This window comes from Prionailurus bengalensis, chromosome A2 (assembly GCF_016509475.1).
Source record: "Prionailurus bengalensis isolate Pbe53 chromosome A2, Fcat_Pben_1.1_paternal_pri, whole genome shotgun sequence".
Classification (NCBI taxonomy): domain Eukaryota; kingdom Metazoa; phylum Chordata; class Mammalia; order Carnivora; family Felidae; genus Prionailurus; species Prionailurus bengalensis.
Genome location: NC_057348.1, coordinates 35,597,110 through 35,616,375, shown reverse-complemented (window position 1 = coordinate 35,616,375; position 19,266 = coordinate 35,597,110). Strand labels below are relative to the sequence as shown.

Genomic DNA, 19,266 nt, shown 5'->3' with positions numbered 1-19,266 from the left:
CAGCCCCGGCTGACCCGCCAGGGCGGCCCCAATGCAATGCATCCTGGGACCTCCCCAGGCTACACCCACTCTAGCTCCAGCCAGCTCCCAGAACCTCTAGGATCACACAGTTTACAGAGAGGATGCTCCCAAACAAGGCCCCTCCTTCAAGACTGGGAGAGGTAGCTGATCTACTTCATTCACAGAAACAAACACAGGAAGTCAAAAAGAATGAGGAGACAGCGGAATATGTTCTACACGAAACAACAAGATAAAACCTCACGGGTGGGAAGAAACTACAGAAATGAACATAAGAGTTGAAAGTAATGGTCATAAAGATGCTCACTGAACTTGGGAAAAGAATGGAAAGAACACAGAACTTCACCAAAGTTAGAAAATTCAGACATGAATCAACCAGAATACAATTACTGAAATGAAAAATACACAAGAGGGAATCAACAGCAGATTAGAGAAGACAGAAAAATGGATCAGCAATCTGGATGAAAAATTAATGGAAATAACTCAGTCAGAACAGCAAAAGGAAAAACCAATTTTTGAAACTGAGGATAGTTTAAGAAACCTCTCAGACAACATCTAGCATGCTAACAATCACATTACAAGGGGTCTAGAAGGAGAAAAGAAAGACAAAGAGGCAGAAAATCTATCTGAAGGAATAAGAGCTGAAATGACCCTAAACTTGAGAAGGAAACAGTCATCCAGATCCAGAAAGCAGAGAGTATCTCAAACAAATGAACCCTAAGAGATCCACACCAAGATATGATTTTTTAAAAAAACGGCAAAAGTTAAAAATAAAAGAGAATCTGAAAGGCAGCAAGAGAAAAACCAAGAGTTGTATACAAGGGAAGCCCCATCAGATTATCAGCTGATTTTTCAGCAGAACTTTGTAAGATTAAAATAAAGTGGCAGGATATATCTGAAAAACTTATATCCAAGAAAATTTTACCCAGCAAGATTATCATTCAGAACTGAAGGACAGATACAGAGTTTCCCAGACAAAAACTAAAGAAGCTCATCATCACTAAACTGGCATTATAAGAAATGTTCAAGGGTCGTCTTTAGGTGAAAAAGAAAAGACCAAAACTAGAAATAAGGAAATATATGAAAGAAAAAAAATCTCACTACTGAAGATAAACATAAGTAAAATATAAGTGTCCTAAGTGAAAGAGTATTTTCCTACTAAAGGTAGTGGATTAGCTACTTAAAAAGCTAGTGCAAAGATTAAAAGACAAAAATAGTAAAATCAACTAAAACTACATTAAGTGATTTAGGAATACACAAAACAACCAGATGTAAAACTTGACATCAATAATATGAAAGTGTGTGTGTGTGTGTGTGTGTGTGTGTATGAAGTAAAAATGTAGTGCTTTTAGAATGTATTTGAACCTAAGTGACTATAAGCTTAAAATAGACTGTTTTATATACATATATGTTATATATATGTTATATATATTTATGTTATATATATGTTATATATATATACATATATATATCATATATATGTTATATATATGTTATATACATATGTGTATCATATATACACACACCTCATTGTTACCACAAGCCAAAAATCTACAATAGAAAGAAAAATTAACAGAAGGAACTTAAATAGAACACTATAGATAACCACCAAACCACATAGGAAGAGACCAAGAGAAAAAAGTAGCAGAGAAGAGCTACAAAAGCAACCAGAAAACAAGTCCAAAATACTACATACCTATTCATAGTTATACATACCTATTCATAGTTACTTTAAATGTAAATGGACTGACTGCTCCCAAAGATTAGCTGAATGGAAAAAAAAAACAAGACCAACTATATGTGGTCTACCAGAGACTCCCTTCAAATCTAAAGAACACACAGACTGAAAGTGAAGAGATGGATAAAGATATTCCATGCGAAGAGAAATATAAAAAAGCTGGAGTTGCAATACTCGTATCAGATCAAATCAGACATTGAAACCAAGACTGTGACAAAAGACAAAAGAAGACATAGCAAATGATAAAGGAGTCATATAAAGAAAAGGGCATTTGTAGATATTTGTGCACCCAATATATAAACACCTAAATATATAAGGTGTATATTACAGACATTAAGTAAAAATTACAATAATACAATAATAGTAGTGGATTTTAATACCCCACTTATCATCAGTGGATAGATTACCCAGACAGAAAATGAGTAAGAAAACATTGGCCTTGGGGCACCTGGGTGGCTCAGTTGGTTAAGCGTCCAACTTCGGCTCAGGTCATGATCTCACGGTTCATGGGTTCAAGCCCTGCGTTGGGCTCTGTGCTGACAGCTTGGAGCCTGGAGCCTGCTTCGGATTCTGCATCTCCCTCTTTCTCTCTGTTCCTCCCCTGCTCTCACTCTCTCTCTCTCTCTCAAAAAGAAATAAAGATTAAAAAAAATTAAAAAAGGGGCGCCTGGGTGGCTCAGTCGGTTGAGCGTCTGGCTTCAATTCAGGTCATGATCTCACAGTTTGTGGTTTCGAGCCCCGCATCGGGCTCTGTGCTAATGGCTCAGCGCCTGGAGCCTGCTTTGAATTCTGTCTGTCTGTCTCTCTCTCTCTCTCTCTCTCTCTCTCTCTGCTCCTCCCCCACTCATGCTCTGTCTCTCTCTTTCAAAAATAAATAAAACATTAAAAAAATTAAAAAAAAGAATCAGTGTATGTCTATGAAAACCTTTAAAAAACAAAACAAAACATTGGCCTTAACACATCAGACCAGATGGACTAAACAGATATACACAGTACATTTCATCCAAAAAACTGAAGAATACACATTTCTTTCAAGTATACCTGTAACATTCTCCAGGACAGATCACACCTTAGGCTATAAAACAAGTCAATAAATTAAAGAAAACTGAATCTTATCAAGCATCCTTTCCAACCATAATGGCATAAAAGTAGACATCAATTACAAGAAGAAAACTGGAAAAAAAATAAATGCATGGGGACTAAACAACACGCTACTAAACCAGGTGAATGAATATAGCAGAGTAAATCACAAAGTACCTTGAGACAAATAAAAATGAAAACACAACTTTCCAAAATCTATGGGATGCAGGACTCTGAAAACTCTGAGACTTTGATGAAAGAAAAACAACACAAATGAAAAAATACACCATACTCATGAACTGGAAGAATATTTTTAAAATGTACATATTACCTAAAGCATCCTACATATTCTATGCCATTATTTTCAAAATACCATGACATTTTTAACAGACCTAGAACTATTATAAAATTTGTACGGAACAACAAATGACCCTGAATAAGCCAAAGCAATCTTGAGAAACAACAAAGCTGGAGGCATCATGCCCCCTGATTTCAGTCTATATTACAAAGCTATAGTAATCAAAACAGCATGGTACTGATATGAAAAACAGACACATAGATCAATGGAAGAGACAGCCCAGAAATAAACACACTGGACAACTACATGCAAAAGCATGAAATTGGACCACTACCTTACACCATATACAAAAATAAATTCAAATGGTATTAAAGACTTGAAACCATACCTGAAACCATAAAATTCCTTTAAGAAAACATGGGCAGGAAGTTTGTTTTAAAGAAATTCATCCAAGGATTTTATTTTCACCTAATACAGGCAGAAAGCTCTTGGACATCAGCCTTAGCTATATATATATATATACACATATTTGGACCCTTTCCTCAGGCAAGTGCAACAAAAGCTAATATAAACAAATGTGATTATACGTAACTAAAAAGCAACTCCACACCCAAGAAAACTATCAACAAAACAAAAAGGCAATATAGTGAATGGGAGAAGATATTTGTAAACCATACATCAAATAAGACGTTAATATTCAAAATACATAAAGAAGTTATACAACTTAATAACAAAAACACAAATAATAAAATAAATATACATACAAATTAAAATTTTTTTTAAATTAAATAAAATACACAATAAAATATGGACAGAGGACTTGAATATACAGTTTTCCAAAGACATGCAGATTGGCCAATGGATACATGAAAACATGCTCAATATCACTAATCATCAATGAAATGCAAATCAAAGCTACAACATAATATTAGGTCATGCCCATCAGATGGTCTATTATCAAAAAGAGAAAGAATAATGATAGCAATGATGTAATTAAAAGGGAATTCTCACCCACCCTTGGGTAGGAATGTTTAATAGGTGCAGGCACTATGGAGAAAAATAAGATTCTTCAAAAAATTAAAAACAGAACTACAATATGATTTACCAATTCCAATTATGGTTTTTTTAATCCAAAGAAAACAAAAAAAAAAAATCTATCTCAAGAGATATATACACCACTGTGTTCATTACAGAACTATTTATAATAGCCAAGATATGCAAACAACCTAAGTGTACATTGCTAAATTAATGGATACAGAAGATATGGGATACATATATGCAAGTGAATATTATTCAGCCATAAAAAATGTAATGTTGCCATTTGCAATAACATGGATGAACCTCGAGAGCACTTTCCTAGGTGAAGTAAGTCAGACAAAAATAATACCATATGATTTACCTTATATGTGGAACCTAAGAAACAATAATAAACAAAACAGAAATAGACTAATAGATATAAGATACAAACCTGGTGACCAGGGTGGGGAGGGATAGGGAAGGTGGCAAAATAAGTGAAGAAAATAGAGAGGTGCAAACTTACAGTTATAAAATAATTAAGTCATGGGGATGTGTACAACATAGGGAATACAGTCAGTGATATTATCAGAATTTTGTACGGTGATAGATGGTAACTGGAGTTATTTTGGTGATCATTTCATACTATATAAAATTATCAAACTATTTTAATGTACAGCTGAAATAGGTTACTACATGTCATTATACTTCAGTAACAGTAATTTTTTTCCAAAAAATTGCCCAACTATTGTCCTAAGTGGCTGCACCATTTTACAATCCAATCAGCAATGCCTAGGTGTATGAGGCTTCCCGTTTCCCTATATCCTTTCTAATTCTTGTTTTTATCATTTTTATTTTAATCATCTTAATAGGTGTGAAATTGTATTTCATTGTAATTATTTCTATTTCCTGAATTACTCATTATTTTGAACATATTTTTATGTGCTTATTTGCAATGTGTAAGTCTTCTTTGGAGAAATGTTTATTCAAATTCTTTGCCCACTTTAAAACTTTTTTTTATTGTTGAGTTAAAAGGGTTTTTTATATATTCTAGACACTATACATTTATCAAGTATGTAATCTGAAAATACTTTCATCCATTCTGGATCTGTATTTTCTTTTTTTTTAAACATTTTATTTATTTTTCCAAGACAGAGAGAGACAGAGTTTGAGCGGGGGAGAGGCAGAGAGAGAGGGAGACACAGAATCCAAAGCAGGATCCAGGCTCTGAGCTGTCAGCACAGAGCCCGATGCGGGGCTCGAATTCACGAACTGCGAGATCATGACCTGAGCCGAAGTCAGATGCTTAACTGACTGAGCCACCCAGGCGCCCCTGGATTTGTATTTTCACTTCTTGATGGTGTCCTTGAAATACAAGTTTATTCATAAGGGTAAGTAATAGTTGATAAAATTGAACTCAACATTTCTTCTTTCATTGCTTGTTCTTTCTGTGTCCTAGCTACTAACCTACTGCCTGATACAAGGTCACAAAGATTTACTCCCATTTTCTTCACACTGTTTTATAGTTTTAGCTATTACATTTAGTTCTGTAATCCATTATAAAGTATCTTTTCATATGGCGTGAGGTAGGGGTCCAACTTCATTCTTTTGTATTAACTTATCTAGATGTTGAATAGACAGTTGTTTCCCCACTGAACTTGGTTGGCATCTCTGTCACAATCAGTTAACTGTAATGTAAGAGTTATTTCTGGATTCTCATTACTATTGCATACACACAGGATATATATAAAATATATATAGCATAAGGATGAAAATTCTGTTATATATATAATAATAATTTCCATCCTCATGGCAGAAACACATGATCCTGTTTTGACTATTCTAGGTTCTTTGCATTTCTATATGAATTTTAAGATCAGCTTTTCAAAATGTAAAAAAGTAATTGGAATTTTGACAGAGATTACATTGACTCTGTGGATCAAATTTTTGTCTTAACGTTAACTCAATCATGACCATATGATCTTTTAAATTAACTGTGACATTTAATTTTTTCAGCCATGTTTTATAATTTACAGTGTATACGTCTTGCACTTTTTTAAACTTTATTCCTATTTTGTTGCTAATAAAAGTTTAATTGCTTCTTAATTTTGAGAGTCTCCATTACTAGTATATAAATATGCAATAGACTTTAAATTTTTTTATGTTTATTTTTGAGAGAGAGAGTGAGCATGAGAAGGGGAGGTGCAGAGAGAGAGAGAGGAAGACAGAGAATCTGAAGCAGGGTCCACACTGTCAGCACAGAGCCCCATGTGTGACTCGAACCCACGGACCATGAGATCATGACCTGAGCTGAAGTTGGGTGCTTAACCAACTGAGCCACCCAGCTGCCCCCATAGAAGAGACTTTTTGATAGTGACCTTGTACTCTAGAATTTTGCCAAACTCATTAGTTCTAATAATAATTTATTCATTCTAAAAGATTTTTAGTGGACTCTGCTGGATTTTCTAAATCAAGATCATGGGCATCAGTAAATAGAGATAGTTTAACTTCTTCCCAATGTGCCCAATCTGGATACATGTATTTCCTTTCCTTTTGTAATTTCCCTGACTAGAACCTCCAAAACAATGTTGAATAGAAGCGGTGAGAACAGACATCCTTTTTTTGTTACTGATCTTAGAGAAGGAAGCATTTCTTCTTTGACCGTTAAGTGTGCTATTAGCTGTGGGATTTTTGCGGACCTAATTTATTAGGTTTAGAAAATTCCTTTACATTCCTAGTTTTTAGTTTGTTTGTTTGTTTGTTTGTTTGTTTTGGAAAGGCTATTGGCTTTTGTCAATTTTTTTTTTTTGCATCTACTGAGACGGTCATGTGATATTTTCCATTAGTCTATTAATATGGTCTATTATACTGATTTTCATATGTTAAACCAACTTTGCATTCTAGGGAAACATTCTACTTTGCGATGGAGTATAATCCTTTCCATATATTCCTGGATTCTACTTACAAGTATTTTGTATGAGGATATGTCTATATTCATAAGGAATATTGAGCTTTGTCTGATTTTGTTACCAGAATACTACCAGACTCAGAATGAGCTGGGAAGCATTATGTTCTCTTTTAGTTTTTTAGAAGGCTTTGTGAACCACTGGTGTTGTTTAAGGTTTGATAGATCATCAATGAAACCATCTTGGCCTGGGCTTTTCTTTGCAGGAAATTATTTGATTACTAATATATTATGTGTGCTTGTTACAGGTATGGTCACATTTTCTCTTTCTTCAGTTTTAGAAACTTCATTCTAGGAATTTGTTTACTTTGTTTGCATACAATTACTCAGATTATTTTCTCATTATTTTTATTTCTGTAATATCATTAGTGATATTCCCTTCTTGATTCCTTCTTGTAGTAATTTGATATTTGAGTCTTCTCTCCTCTGGATCAATCTAGGTAAAGTTTTGTCAATCTTGTTGTGTTTTCAAAACACAAAGTTTTGATTTTCTCCCATGTTTTTCTATTATCTGCTTCATTTTTTTCTACTATAATCTTCCTTCCACCCTTCCTTTCTTCCTTCCTCACTCCCTCCCTCCCATCCTTCCTCCTTCCCTTCCTTCCTTCCTTCCTCACTCCCTCCCTCCCTTCTTTCTCCCTTCCTTCCTCCCTCCCTTCCTTTCTTCTTTCCTTCTTCCAGTTTAACTTGTGCTTATTTTTCTTGTTTTGTTTTGAAATATGGAACACATCACAAATTGGCACGTCATCCCTGCACAGGGCCACGCTCATCTTCTCTGCATTGTTCTAATATACGCGCTGCCAAAGTGAGCATTATTTTTCTTCTTTCTTAAGTGGACGATTAGGCTGTTAGTTTTAAATGTTTTCTTCTTTTTCAATATAGGTATTCATTGCTATCCATTTCCCTCTAAGCAACTGCTTTTGTAACATCCCGTAAGTTTTAGTATTTTATATCTTCATTTTTATTTACCACGATGTATTGTGTAACATTGGCAGTTTTCGTCTTTGACACCTTGACTATTTATGACTATGTTGTCTAATTTTCACCTATTTGTGGATTTCCCCAATTTCCTTCTGTTATTTCAAATTTGATCACCTTATGGTTGGAGAATAAACATATGATTTTTATCCTTTTACATTTATCAAGGCTAGTTTTATGGACTTATATATGGCTTACCCTGGACTATGTACCACATGTACTTGGGAGAAAAATGTACATTCCGTTATTGGTTGAAGTGCCGTATAGATGCTTCTTAACTCTATTTTTTAAGCTTTCTATTTCTGTGTTATTCTATCCATTATTGACAGGGTGGTATTGAAGACTGAAGTCTATCATTAGTGAATTATCTATTTCTTCCTTGGAGTACATCCCTACTACCTTCTAGGCTTCATGATTTCTGATGAAAAGTGATGTTAATCTTTTTGAGGAGGCTTGCGCATGATGAGCTGTTTTTCCTTGTTGCTTTCAAGATTTATTTTTGTATTTTGACAACTTGAACATATGTGTAGGTGTGCATCTCTGTGAGTTTATCCTGTTAGGAATTCAGGGTTTTTTAATCAAATTTAAAAATATTTATGTCATTTTTTTCACTATTTTTTTCTGTTTCCCTCATTTTTCTTAATTCATTTATCTATATATCTGTACATGTAATGAGGTTCCCACAGATTGAGGTTCTGTTCATTTTCTTCATTCTTTTGGTTTATTCTTAAAGAATATTCTTAAAGAAAGGAAGGGAGGAAGGAAGAATATAGTAGAAATCTTGGACTAAATTGATCTATATTCAAATTTTCTTTGTTCTCTCTTCTGCCAGATCAAATGTTTATTCCCAGGGATCTTGTAATTTTTGGTTCCATTGCAAATGAGATTGTTTCCTTAATTTCTTCTTCTGCTGCTTCATCATTAGTATATAGAAATGCAACAGATTTCTGCACAGAGATTTTATATCTTGTGACTTTACTGAATTTATGTATCAGTTTTAGTTGGATGGGGTATTTCAGGTTTTCTGCAAAATGTATCATGTCATCTGCAAAATGGTCTAAGTGTTACTTTTTCCTTACCAATTTGGATGCCTTTTATTTGTTTTGCTTGTCTAATTGCTGTGGCTAGGACTGAGGGTAGTATGTTGAATAAAAGTGGTGAGAGTAGACATCCTTGTCTTGTTGCTGACTTTAGGGGAAAAGCTCTGAGTTTTTGATGATGTTTGCTGCTATTTGCCTCTTTCTTTTATAATGTCTCTTTATTGACAATTTGGTGAGACATTTTTCTCAAATTTTTCACTCATCTTTAGACATAACTTAAAAAAAATTTTTTTAACGTTTATTCGTTTTTGAGACAGAAAGAGACAGAGCATGAACGGGGGAGGGGCAGAGAGAGAGGGAGACACAGAATTGGAAGCAAGCTCGAGGCTCCGAGCCATCAGCCCAGAGCCCGACGCGGGGCTCGAACTCACGGACCGCGAGATCGTGACCTGAGCCGAAGTCGGCCGCCCAACCGACTAAGCCACCCAGGAGCCCCTAGACATAACTTTTATTAAACACTTTTAATGTAGTTCACTCCATGCTTTTTTTTTTTTCCTCACTCAATGCTTTTAATAGCTTCCTTACAGTCTTTGTTTATGAAGTCTGACATTTGTGTTGGCTCTGGGATAGTTTCTATTGACTGGCTTTCTTCCAGGGTATGGGACATGCTTTCCTCTTTTTTGTAACCTGTCATTTTAAATATATAATCTTGCAATTCTGAAAAGCATGTCCTCCCTGACCCCATATTACTTTCCTCTTGCCACTGAAACAAGTTACCACAAATTTAGTGATTTAAAACTATGCAAATTTATCATTTTACAGCTTTGCAGGTCCTAAGTCCAAAATGAGTCTCAACAGGCTAAAACCAAAGTGTTGGCGGGACAACATTCCTACCGGAGGCTCTGTGATTGAATCTGTTTTCTTTCTTTTAAGGTTTTTCTAGTTTCTAGACACTCCCTGCATTCTTTTACTGGTGGCCCTATCACTTCTTCCAAGTCATTAGCAGCTCTTTGAATCTTTGCCACATTTTATCCCTCGGAGAAGTCTTCTTCCTCTCTCTTCCACATTCAAAGAGCCTTTAAATTCGAAACTAGATAATCCAGGATAATCTCTTCCAAACCAGCTGTTGGCTAATTTAAGTCCTTTTCAGGTAACAGAACAGATTCCTGTCTCCTGACCATGAGAACTTCTACGTCTTTGGGGAGGAGGCTTTACGGTGCCTCCCACACCTCCACAACATTTGCTATTGTTACTGGTGATGGTTCAGTGAATTTTCCGGACTAATTGTGTAATGTCTGAATTGTGTGTACATGTGGCCACTCACATCTCTGCTTGAGGAACTTAATTGTTAGCTAGTGAATGGTTAGAGATTTCCTTAAATAACTGGAACCAGTAGGTATCCCAGTCTTTGCTGAGTATCTCTATGTTTTAGGACATGGCTCCAGTGTTCTGGCATTTTACAACTCTGAATTAGCTTTCCACTTTTGCCCTGGACTGAGTCTCAATATGACCCACAGATAAAACACAGTTCAGGACCTTCTCAGTTTATTTCTGACATGGGCACAGCCCTGAACATGTGTGTTACTTCTGGGCTTTTATTCGAGTATTTAAAATATGCTGGAGCATTTAAAATGTTCCTATGGACATCTTATTTCTCAGTTCTTCCTTTTAATTTTTTTGGTCAGCACTTGTATCCCTGCCTCAGGATTAAATCACTGCAGCTGACTGTTTTAACACTCGGGATAGGCTGTTTGCACAGACAAATCTGCATCAGACTACATAAAAGAAAGCCCTAAGAATTGGTTTTTTTTCAAGGAGCTACTAGATAAGAAAAATAGTGAAAATACTCCAGGGATCGGGCTGTTGAGGGAACCCAAACTGTTTTGCCCTACCCAGCGCCTCACAAACTGTTGGTTTTGACAAGTAGCATGGTTGCGAGGTTATCGGTTTCCACAGCTACTACCTTGCCTGGACAGGGAAACGGGAATAAGAAAACTTAAGATGTCACAAAGCTTGCTTTTCTTACTGACATTCAGCTGCATTCTTTGAATAAGTGCTACATTAATTATTAGAAGCCTTTACTTCCAAATTCCTACACAAGCTGATTTAGACAATGTTTGCAATTGTTATTGCTTTTACAGAGAGCAGATTTTTACAGGGACTTATTCCACCATTTTGGAAGGGCTTCCTGACAGGTCTTTCTTAAATTTCCAAATTTGCCTTTTCTGCAACTGACATCCTTTCTCATTACCAGGATATCAAACCTTCTGACCAACCACTGAAGGTTTAATCTTTTGAGAATTTACCACAAGTAGAAGTTGTTTTCTCTACCTCACCACCATAATCTATTCTTCTAAAACCTAGTTAAAAATTAATTTTTCTCTTAAAATCTTCATATAAACCAACAGAATGAGATATAGATTATGATCATTATGGCAGTTGGCATGCATCCAATAACCTGAATCTTTCACATCATGCTCTTGTCTCTAGTCATAAAACTGTGTATTTATTTTCCATTGTTGAGTAACAAATTACCCAAAAGTTATTGGCTTAAAGCAATGCTGATCATCCATTAGCCATAACAGTCCTATCCATTAAACAGCTGTTCAGTTGCTATGTGATCAAGCAACTATTGGTCTGTGGTTTCTGTGGTAAGGCAAATTGGGACTGCTTGGTTGGGTGATTCCAGCTTGGATTCTGTTTCGTTGCAGTCAGGTAATGGCGGTGTCAAAAAGACTCACTTCCAAGGTGATTCAACTACAAGGCTAGCAGCTTTGTGTTGGGTTTTTATTCAGCAGCCTCAGTTCCACTCCACATGGGCAAAGGGTTGTTTGAGAGTCATCATGACATGAGAGTTGGTATCCCCTGGAGTGAATGATCCAAGAAAAGAAGACGCTCCGGTGCCTTTTATGACCAAGGTTTGGAAGTCACACATCACTACATTTGGCATATTCTGTTGGTCACTCAATGTCAACTCTGATTCAACAGGAGAAGGGCACCCATTCTTGGAGACATGAATCATTTCAGGACACGATAGAGGCCCAGTGTTGTAACACCTGTTTTGCTTAAGACCTTGTGCAAGATAGAAGATGTTAAAAATATGACCCTTCCCTTAAGGAAGTACAGATCTGGGGCGCCTGGGTGGCTCAGTCGGTTGAGCATCTGACTTTGGCTCAGGTCATGATCTCATGGTCTGTGAGTTCGAGTACCACATCAGACTCCGTGCTGACAGCTCAGAGCCTGGAGCCTGATTCAGATTCTGTGTCTCCCTCTCTCTCTCTCTCTGCCCTTCCACCACCCATACTCTTTCTCTCTCTCAAAAAAACAAAAAACAAAAACAAAAACAAAAAAACATTAAAAAAAATGAAGTACAGATCTAATGCAGAGAAAAAGGTAGTTATTCCAGTACCAATACTACTGCAAATAAGTGATATGTTATAAATGAAATAAAGACTGTATACTCTGAGAATTAAGGTACAGACTTTATATATTATGTAATACATATATATGCACATATATATATGCGCATATATATATGCGCACATATATATATGCGCATATATATATGCTTGTTTGTGTTTTTTGTTGTTGTTGTTTTAAATGTATTTATTTTGAGAAAGACAAGAAAGCTTGCGTACGCATGAAACCCAGGGAAGGACAGAGAGAGGGAGAGAAAGGACCCCAAGCAGGCTCCATGCTGTCAGCACAGAGACCCACATGGGGCAATGAGGACCTGAGTCCAAACCAAGAGTCAGACACTTAACTGACTGAGCCACCCAGGCTCTCCAAATACACTTACTTGAATGGCTTAAGCAGCAGATTTAGATTACTTGAACTAAGTTTTTATAAAAAGATTTTCAAGCTCATGGTAGGTAAAATAACTTCAAATATCATAAATAATTTTTAGCTAAGCCCTTGATACCAGAATTTATTGGCCACAATTATAAACTGCCAGTAGGATTTGAAGAAAAACCAATGTCTTCTGAATTTAATTCCTATCCTGGAATAGAAATTACCCTGATATCATGTACAACCAATCAAAACAATGTGAATAGGTGGACAACTAGCAAAGAAATTGAATCAGAAATCAAAAACCTCCCAAGAAACAAAACTCCAGGACCAGATGGCTTCACAGACAAATTCCACCAAACATTTAAAGAAGAGTTAATACCTATTCTTCTCAAAATGTTCCAAGAAACAGAAAAGGAAGGAAAAGTTCCAAATTCATTCTATGAAGCCAACATTACCCTGATACCAAAACCAGATAAATGCGCCACAAAAAAAAAAGAGACAGAGAGAGAACTACAAACAATATCCCTGATGAACATAGATGTGAAAATACTTAACAAAATACTAGCAAGCTGAATTCCATAATACATTAAAAAAATCACTCACTACAATCAAGTGGGATTTATTCCTGGGGTACAAGTGTGGTTCAATATTCACAAATCAATTAACATGATACATGACATAAATAAGAGAAAGGATAAAACCCATAAGATCATTTCAATAGACACAGAAAAAGCATTTGACAAAGCATACAATCCGTTCATGATAAAAACCCTCAACAAAGTCAGCTTAGAGTGAACATAATTCGACATAATAAAGGCCATGTATGAAAAAACCACAGCAAACATCAAAAACGGAGAGCTTGTCTCCTAAAGTCAGCAACAAGACAAGAATGTCTACTCTCACCACTTTTATTCAACATACTACCCTCAGTCCTAGCCACAGCAATTAGACAACAAAAACAAATAAAACTCATCCAAACTGGTAAGGAAAAAGTAACACTTAGACCATTTTGCAGATGACATGATACATTTTGCAGAAAACCTGAAACACCCCATCCAACTAAAACTGATACATAAATTCAGTAAAGTCACAAGATATAAAATCTCTGTGCAGAAATCTGTTGCATTTCTATATACTAATGATGAAGCAGCAGAAGGAGAAATTACGGAAACAATCCCATTTGCAACGGAGCCAAAAATTACCAGATCCCTAGGAATAAACTTAACCAAAGAGGTGAAAGACTATAAAACACTGGTGACAGAAACTTAAGATGACACAAATAAATTTGAAGACATTTCACCCTCATGGACTGGAAGAACAAATCTTGTTAAAATGTCTATACTACCGAAAGCAACCAACCGATTCAATTCAATCGCTATCAAAATACCAACAGCGTTTTTCACAGAACTAGAACAAACAATCATAAACTTTGGATGGAAACACACAAGACTGCAAGTAGCCAAAGCAATCTTGAAAGAGAAAAGCAAAGCTGGACGGATCACAATTCCAGACTTCAAGTTATATTCCAAAGCTGTCGTGATCAAAACAGTATAGTACTGGCCTAACAACAGACACAGAGATCAACGAAACAGAATAGAAAGCCTAGAAATAAACCCACCATTATATGGCCAATTAACTTTCAAAAAAGGAGTAAAGAATATGCAATGGGATAAAGACAGTCTCTTCAACAAATGGTGCTGGGAAAACTAGGCAGCTATATGCAAAAGAATGAAAGCTGACCACATTCACCATACACAAAAATAAACTCTAGATGAATTAAAGACCTCAGTGAGAGACCTGAAACCATAAAAATCCTAGAAGGCAGCACAAGCAACTTTTTTTCTGGATAGGTCTCCTCAGGCAAGGGACATAAAAGCAAAAATAAACTATTGGGACTACATCAAAAGACTACATCAGAGCCTGACACGGGGCTTCAACTCACAAACCTTGAGATCGTGACCTGAGCCGAAATCAAGAGTTGGACAGCCAAGAGATTGAACACCCCAGGCACCTCCTAAGTAACAGACTTTTAACTATAGAGAACAAACTGATGGTTACCAGAGGGGAGATGAGTGGGGAGATGGGTTAAATGGGTGATGGCGATTAAGGATTGAGTCTTTCTGGAAATACAAAGTTGTACAGTTTTTAACTATTTGCTCCAAAGTTGGCAAATATATTAATATACAACAGAGAATGACTATGTGGTTTACTACATTATGTGCTGAACATGCTGGGAACTTCAGGGAATGATTTGCTCTAACAACATTAAGTGAGTTGATAGACACACCCTAATTCATCAAATTTTGAGATTTAAGAATCTTTAGTTACACCCAATGCCACCAGGCTGGGAGGAATACAACCTAAAACAAGGTGTAGTGATTCAGAGTGAACTTAACAAATCAAATTTGTCTTGTATTTGCAAAGACATAAAATTAGAGAAAAAAAAAAGTTTGTTAGGACCAATAAATCGACAACAATGGTGAGAATTCTGAAGCACTGCCGTTAATAATAGAGATTCCCCCCGGGATCCTACTTCAAGAGAGTTTGATTGGGTGAAGGCCTCCAGTTTGCATTTTGACTCCTACTAGCTGATTTTGAAGCAGTCGCCTAAGACCACACCTAAAGAATGAGAGCATTACTGTATGGGACTTACCCTCTTTGAGCATAGAAGGAACATCCTACATTATGATTCAGTAGATGTGAGTATATGTCCCAACCACAGCACTAAGCAGCCACGTGACCTTGACTAGTTCCCTTCCCATTCCTAAGACCCCTGTGAATCATGGTGAAAATTCTCCTCTCAGGCTCGGTACTAATGAAGATAAAAATGACAGCGTTAATGAAAGCCTTTATAAACTGTAAAGCTTCTGCAAATGATATTAAGAATATTCTTACTGCTGAGGCATCTGCCAGAGGTGGCTAGTTTACATCCTTGGTCTTATTTATCATTCAGAAGATATTTACTGCATGTCTACTCTGCACAAGGCTTCGTGGTGGATGTACTTCCTCTGGCCTTTATACAAGCCTATAACGGGATTTCAGGACTCACAAATGGGCTATTAAACCACCAGCCTCTTCCTGAGAGTTCTCCCCTCCCTTTGATACACAGAACTTTCCTCTGATGATTAAATTGGCACCTCTGTATAAAAATGTTCCCTTCTTATCCTCTGGGGAGGGTGCTTTCTCCCGTTATGAGCTTCACAAGGGAGGAGTGTGGCAGGCTTTGCTGTAGATTGCAAATTGTTAATTTTTAATGTGAGAAGGCAGATTCTGCTGGCGTTCTTTATGTTACCGATTGCACTGCTGGTCTCTCACCCACTCTGCAACGCATCCCGTTAGCTGCTCCAGGAAGGTGGCTCTTCCTTGCGAGAGGTTTCAAGATGCCAAGTTGTTTAGTGACTTTCTAAGTAAGGAGACACAGGATCCAACTCTGTTCACCATAAAGGACAGATCTGACGAAATTTCAAAGGAATGGTATGCCGTCTGATTGGCTGACAGATGAGGAAGAAAATGTACTAACAGGAAGGACAAAACACTACCCAAGATGGTGGTAGAGGTGGCACAGGAAAGGAGAAACTCAGAAATGCAGATGGGTTCAAGACCTATTCTGCTTAAACATTTTCAGGTGTCACTAATCCATAGGAGAGCAAAACCTTGTCCCTGGCAAGTAAGACTTTCACGGTCGAGTTCCAAACCACCTGTCCAGTCTCTGAGCTTGGGTTGCAGTGAATTTCTGGAATGCCTTATGGTCTTTCACATCTACACTTGTTTGAGCTTTTCTCTCCCTTGTCTGACATTGCTGCTTCGCTTCTCTCCACTCTTCCATCTCCTCCAAACACCTCAAGGTCAGGCTGGACTTCTCAAGCTGATGCAGACAGAAGGAACTAGTCCTTCCTTTGTCCCTGATGATCACTTTGCCATGCGAGGGTTTCTCCTTTTGAGGCACCTGTGACCTTGCTTTACTCATGATTATTTTTATTCAAGTTCCCAAATATTTACTGAGTATATACTATGCAGCAGGTACTGTACTAGATGGAGGGGATATAGCAGTGGGCAAAACCAAGTCACTAGCCACACACACCCCACTCCTGAACACGCGTGAGTGCACGTGCACACACACACACACAAACGGTGACTACTGGTGCATTCTTCTTTCCTGGGAGATGGGAGGGCAAGGTATTGCCTATTTAGTTCATCAGTCTACTCCCACAGTCCAGAATAGTACCCTGAACATAGATAACACTTAATGAATATTTGCTGAATAAACAGACCTTATTTTAATTCTAAAATGCACTATAGGGTACCAGTCAGGAATCTGTTTTGCATAACAGATTGCAGGCAATTTGAGGGTAGAGGACACGTCTTCTTTACTTTTTGCATCTTTAGACCAGAGCCATGTACCTGGCATGGAACAGATGCTCCTGAATAAATAAAACAGTCTAAGCTTATCTTTTTAACTACATCCATGCACTTTATATTCAAAAGCTTAGTTGGCCTAATTGTACAATTATTTATTCTGAGACAGCTTAAGATCAAAGTGTTACCCTAAAAAGTCTTGTTCTAAACGTAAGACTTTAGACAGGCTTGGAGTGGAGAGAATCTGCTTGGAGTGGGAGTCTCACTGTTGCTGATTAGGCAGTTTTGCTAATAGCAGAAAGGGTGTTGGGGGTTCCCACTTTATGCCAGGGAGGTTGCTGCAAATTTACCAATGTTTTCCACCGTTAGCATTATTGGTTGATTCAGAGTCACTCATCAGGGAGAAGGTGAAATTCCAAAATTCCAACAGTTGATGGTTCTCCATGCACAAAATAGCAAAACTTCTGGGAATTCATCTATGTTCAAATTCTCTTTTAGGCTGCTGCACTGTGGCCTGAACTTAATCCTTTTCACTACCCATTATGGACAACTGTACAAAGAGTTCATGTATGACCAACTACTCTTCACTTCTCCATAGAATGGAAGAAAAGGGACCCATACACTTCAAAATAGTGGCATAGGTAGAACAGCATTTAAATCAACGACTTTCAAAGAGATTTTATTGAGTCTGGAGAACACAATACATTCCCAAAATGATATACCTCAGAGAATCTACAAAGGCCTTTACAATCATTAATGGTGCACTGGAGTGGGGGGAGAGGAGTTAATCTGTTTTATTTCAGATGGGTGGGAAAAGTAAAATCAGAGGAGAAATATAGACCGTCTGCAAAGTGGATCATTCTACGTGAACATTTGAGAGCCAACCATAAGCACTGATATCAATTTCCCCATGTAGACACTTCTTACACCACAATCTCTCTCTCTCACACACACACACACACACACACACACACACACACACTGCAATAATAATGGATGTGGTAGATGAGATCATGAGGTGAAAAACTAAGAACAAAAACAAATGGAAAGGGGAAACAATGTAATGAAAAAGAAGAAATTCTGCAAAAAGGAGAATTGATTGAGTTCACAGAAACTGGAAATGTTCTACACGATATACCCAGGGCAAATACCCAAGGCAGGACAAAGGGATCTATTCAAACCTTGCCTGATGACACGTCCATGATGAAGTGTCAACATTTCGAGGAACAAGTTACAATGCCTTGAAGGCCCTTTCCAGAATTCCACTTGAATATCTATAAACTCTGCAATAGTTCACCTACATTAAACGATGTATTTTAAGATTCTGTTTGAAAAAAAAAATGCCATTCAGAAGCAGGACTTCCTATGACAAGCTTCTACTCCGAGTGAATTTTTATGGCCAAATTAGAAACCCTGGAAAATAGAGATTGTACTGGAAATGCTGACTCAGCAGTAAATTGCAGCAAGGCAATGGGATACTAATTTAATGATGCTAGACCTGAAATGCATCGTTCCTGAGATTAGCATATCTGTTATAGAATAAAAAAGAAGAACGATCAGCAACCCAGCTAAAGCATTTCACTAGCGGTCAGCAGAAAGGAGATTTTTGCATAAATGCAAGATTGGGAGATAAGGTCAGGAGATTCAAAAGGGATTATACAGTTTATAGATCTAAGAGTTTGAGCTATGAAACTCCAGATTGCATTCAGTCTCTGTATGCCTAAATTGTTCCAGAAGGATGTTCTTTAGTACAGTCCCTGGCAGATTTAGACACTGCTTACATGGTCATTCCCATCTTTCTAGTAGATCTTCCAGTTTATTGGCAAGAATTAAGCCTCTTTAATTAGCTCATCTATCAGAAATTTATTTAGCATCCACCCTATACTAGGAACAGGAATACCCGGAGGATAAAGATCCAGCTTCTATCCTCAAGAACATCAACATTTACAAGGGAAGTACAGTCAGCACAGCAAGTGATTTCAGCCCG

General features: G+C 37.0%; 1 protein-coding gene and 1 pseudogene across 2 annotated transcripts in view; both read right to left on the bottom strand.

The window, feature by feature from the left end:
* Positions 1–19,266, bottom strand: part of TAFA1 (TAFA chemokine like family member 1) — a 512,889-nt gene that overhangs the window by 352,787 nt on the left and 140,836 nt on the right. The gene's annotated exons all lie outside the window — the stretch shown is intronic.
* Positions 7,827–7,924, bottom strand: LOC122488827 (annotated as a pseudogene).